General features: G+C 33.6%; 1 pseudogene; it reads right to left on the bottom strand.

The window, feature by feature from the left end:
• Positions 1-2,387: 2,387 nt before the first annotated feature.
• LOC141501893 (acyl-CoA-binding protein-like) lies at positions 2,388-2,816 on the bottom strand (annotated as a pseudogene).
• Positions 2,817-5,150: the final 2,334 nt, after the last annotated feature.

Here is a 5,150-nt window from a genome sequence, read left to right as displayed (position 1 = left end):
GGTAATTATTAAGTGTCTGAGACCGGATTTGAACCCAGGTACTCCTGACTCCAGGGCCAGTGCTTTATCCACTACACTACCTAGCTGCCCCCTTCCATGCCTTTTAATATGATGTTTTTAGTCATATTATCAAGTGTTTTCACTGAGGATGAATAAGACCTCAAGGTCAGCTACTGCACCAATGGTAAATTCTTCACCTAGGTGAGGCTACTAGCCAAAACCAAAGTGGAGGGAGTATTGGTGCATGATTTTCTATTTGTACATGATTGTGCACTTACTGTATCCTCTGAAGTTGAGAGGAAACAAAGTCTGGATGGATTCTCTGCTACCTGTGCCAATTTTGGCCTAACAATTAACACCAAGGAAACACAGGTGTTCTATCAGTCAGCCTCATACCATCCATGTGTGAAATCATCAATTATAGCAAATGGAGAAGTTTAAAATGCTGCAAATAAATTCACTTATCTTAGCAGTATAATCTCCAGTGAGGTACACATTGCCAGTGAGGTTGACCCATGCATTGCCAGAGTTAACTCAGGATTTAGGAGACAGAAAGTGTGAGAGTAGAGGTATTAGACTGACCACCAAACTGAAGGTTTCCAGACCCATTGTGCTGAACTCATTGCTGTATGTGAAACTCAAACAGACTACTAGCACAAAGTCAGGTAATTGAATCACTTCCATTTAAATTGTTTTAGGAAGATTCCAAAGTGCTATCACCTGGCAGGAGAAGATACCAAACACTGAGGATCTTTCTTCAGCTTAAACTATCAAGCATTCAATTGTACTACAGAAACTGCAACTATGGTGGACTAGTCATGTTGTTAGAATGTCAATTGTATGCTTGTTAAAATGAATATTTCATGGAGATACCCTAAAGGTCTCTCTTAAGAACTTCGGAACTGATTGTGCAATATGGGAAAGACTGGCACAGGATTATCCAGCATAGAGTGCCCTCATCAAAGAGGTACTGTGTTCTATGAGCAAGGCAGAATTGAAGCAGTTCAAAGGAAATTGATACATAAGTTTAGAGTAAACACCCCAGCTATTTATATGGATTATTTGTGCCCCACCAGTAAGCATTTCAAGTTTGTATAGGTCTGATTAGCCACAGTCAGTCATATTATAACTTGTTTCTAACATAGTGAAGTAATTTTGGTTTTCTTTAATAATGAAGGACAAAAACCACAGCCCCTATCCCCAGTTTGCCCTCCCTTCTTTCACCTTCACATTCTCTTATTTCTTCCTGCTCCTACTTTCCTGAAATCTAAGAAAGTTTTCTATACCCAATTGAATGTGTATGCTATTACCTTTTTGAGTCAATTCTGATGAGAGGTTTATTCACACCTTCCACCAATAAAATGCTCATCTTCCCCTTCCTGTAAAAAGACTTTCTTGCCTTTTTTATGTTAATTTACCCCATTCTACCTCTCCCTTACCCTTTCTCTCAGTACACTCTTCTTTCTCAACCTTAATTTTATTTCTTTTAGATATTAGTCACCCCCTCTGTCTATTTATACTCCTTCTAATTACCCTAAAAACGAGAAAGTTCTTATGTGTTACCAATATCATCTTCCCATTAGAAATGTAACAGTTTAAGTCCCTTATTTCCCTTTCTGCTTTACCTTTTTATGTTTCTCTTGAGTCTTGTATTTGAAAGTCAAATTTTTTATTCAATTATCATCAAGAATGCTTGAAAGTCCTGTTTCACTGAAAATCCATTTTTCCTCCAAAGAATTATACTCAGTTTTGCTAAGTAGGTGCTTCTTGGTTGTAATCCTAACTCCTTTACCTTCCAGAACATTATATTCTAAACCCTCTGATACTTTAATTTAGAAACTGATGCTAAATCTTTTGTTATTCTGACTGTGGCTCCACAATACTTGAATTGCTTGCTTCTAGATGCTTGTAGTATTCTCTCCTTGACCTGGAAGCCCTAAAATTTGGTTATAATATTCCTGAGAATTTTCATTTTGGGGATCTCTTTAAGGGGTGATTGGTAGATTCTTTGAATTTCTATTTTATCCTCTGGTTCTAGAATATCAGGGCAGTTTTCTTTGATAATTTCTTGAAAGATCAAGTCTAGGCATTATCTTTTTTTGACCATGGTTTTCAGATTGTCCAATAATATTTTAACAAATGTAATTTATTGATTTACAGATTAAAGAATTCTATTCCAAAAAAAAATTATTAACCAAGATTACTAACTACTTGGCTCTCAAATTCAACAGCTTGATAGCTGTGTAACCCGATGGGACTAGAGTAACCATGCCAACTCTCACTGCTGCACATTACACTGGTTTGACTTTGACCAGAGGATTAGGAAATCAAAGGATTATTTTAGTTTAGGTTCAAAAGTACAGGCTGATGTCTGAATCCAGTTTCTTTTATATTCCATATTTTATTTTTAGTTCTTCTACTTTTGCAACATAAGCTTTCAAGGCATCTGCTTTGGATTTCCCTTTTTTTTTTTAGGTTTTTGCAAGGCAAATGGGGTTAAGTGGCTTGCCCAAGGCCACACAGCTAGTTAATTATTAAGTGTCTGAGGCTGAATTTGAACCCAGGTACTCCTGACTCCAAGGCCAGTGCTTTATCCACTGCGCCACCTAGCTGCCCCTGGATTTCCCTTTCAAAGAGCTCCAGGAATCCCACTTAGCTTTAACTTTGAAGTCCAACATACTCGGACACTCTGTGTTTATATCTCCGACTGTGGCTTGTTTGCAGTCTTTATAGATGAGCAACATCTCCTGATCATCTAGTTTGAATTTCAGGTTTTTGACTTCTTTGACAGCTCATTCAAATTCAGCCTGAGACATGGGGTGGGGAGGATCAAACAGGAGCTCTTACCGAATGCTGCCTGCACACTAAAGCAAAGCAGGTTGGATTAAGTCAGCTCCTCACATCTGGCCCCACTATAACCTTGGTTCAGCTCAGGCGACTTCCATGCAGCTAATCAGAGACTGACCCAGTTTTTCATCTATCCAATAATTTTTAAAGTATCTCTCCAGGATCTATTTTCCAAGTTAGCTGTTTTATCTTGAGATACTTCACATTTTCTTCTATTTTTCATTCTTTTGGTTTTATTTTATTGTTTCTTGATTTCTCATAAAGTCATTAACTTCCAATTACTAATTTTTAAGGAATTATTTTCTTCAATGAGCTTTTGTATTTCCTTTTTGTTTTTGACCAATTCTAATTTTTATGGAATTTTTTCTTCAATAAATGTTTGTTTTTCTATTTGGTCAATTTTGGTCAATTCTGCTTTTTGATTATTCTTTCCTTCATTGATTTTTTTTATACCTCTTTTATCATTTGGCCTGCTTTTCTGTTTTTCCAGGTGTTTTTTTTCTTCAGTATTTTTTGTGTCTCCATGCTGTTGACTTTTTTCAAGATTTTCTTGCATCATTCTCATTTCTTTTCCAAATTTTTCTTCAGTCTTAATTGATTTTATATTTTTATTTAAAATTAATTTATTTTTATGCATTTATATTTGTCCTGAAATTATTTTATATGATATATTCCAAAGTAATTTGGAGATCATAACTGTAATCCAATAATTATAAGCAATGATTTTTCCATTCAAACACAGAAGATAACATTCAAATAACAAAGTTATTAAAGGAATTCAATTTTCTTTTTAGCCCTGACACTACTAATCCTCAATCAACTACACAGTAATCAAGATTAAAAGGGAAGGCCAAATTATTTTAGTAGTGGTGGTCAGAGTTTAAAGACATTTAAAAATTTTCTTGATGGAAATTATCTTCGACTTATGTGTTTTGTTTTTTAGCTTTAAGTATTTTTGAAAATAAAATTCAAATGTTGAGATCAGGTTATCCAGTGCAAATAGTATTCAGTTCAATCAATCATTAATCATATTTGATGGATATATTCATTAGACCATTATATAATGTCTCACAATTAGTTCATTTTATTTATATAGTTTTCAAAATAGTTATATAACTATTTCTGAGGTTCAAAAACTGTGAAGTCAACAATTAATGTTGATCTGTTCACTTAAACTGAATGCTTATATATACTGAATGTTAAATGTTCATTTAACAGAAATATTCATCTAAAATAGTAAACATGGGGTCAGCTAAGTGGCACAGTGGATAGAGCACCAGCCCCGAAGTCAGGTGTACCTGAGTTCAAATCTGCCCCCAGGCACTTAGTAATTGCCTATGTGACCTTGAGCACCGGTCATTGACTTAAATAAAAAATTTAAAATAGTTATAAATCAATAAATTTATTATTAATAAATAATAAGTAAATTAAAACAAATCTACTTTTAAGTAGGATAATTAATTAACTCTAAGGTCAATTTACTATTTTGAGATCTAAAATGATCATGATCCCTAAAATTCATAGGTACAATAAAGCAATTAAAGAAATTCCTCTTTGAGCACTGAATTGTCCAGTTTTTAAAAGACCAGAAAACATTTCCTTCCAATAAATTTAGACTATAATTCATCTTTTTATTAGTGCTACCTTGTATTTTAGTTTATCCAAAAAATACAAGTGTGCTATAAATTTGAAGTAGTTAAGAAGTAAGCCATTTGAAAGAGACTTCACTTAAAGGATATTGCCATATACAGGCCATTCTATTTGCTATTTAACCAGTAGACATATTATTCATGACAACAAAAATGAGTACATGAGGAACTCTCAAATATGGCAATTTTCCCTCAGTATATAAGCTTTAGGAATTATTCATTTTAAAATTAGATTAACAATACAAATTTACAATAAACTGGAACTTAAAGGAGGCTGTTTTATTCATTATCTATTCTTTAATTTGAAGATTTAAGAAGATTTAAAAAGAAAACAAAATATAAGTTAAAGATTTTTTTAAAGCTCAACTAAACTGGGAAATGTCTTCATAAGTAGTATTAAGCCTACTATAAAACTGAAACCAATACCTGATTTTTAAAATCACTTTTAGTTCTCCCATTCCCTGAGACCAATTTATGGTTTTTTTGGAGGTTTTGGATATAGGAGCTTTGATTTTGTTATTTTCTGAGTGTGTGTATTGATCTTCCTTGTCACCATAGTAACTTTTTATGATCAGAATTTTATTGTCAGTTTTCTGGTCTATTTCTTGATTTTTAACTCTTTGTTAAAGTGAGGCTTTGCTTCTAGGGTGGAGG

The sequence above is a fragment of the Macrotis lagotis genome, chromosome X (genome assembly GCF_037893015.1).
Source record: "Macrotis lagotis isolate mMagLag1 chromosome X, bilby.v1.9.chrom.fasta, whole genome shotgun sequence".
In the NCBI taxonomy this organism is placed as follows: Eukaryota; Metazoa; Chordata; class Mammalia; order Peramelemorphia; family Peramelidae; genus Macrotis; species Macrotis lagotis.
The sequence above is the reverse complement of the archived record's forward strand: the minus strand, read 5'-3'. Positions and strand labels throughout refer to the sequence as shown.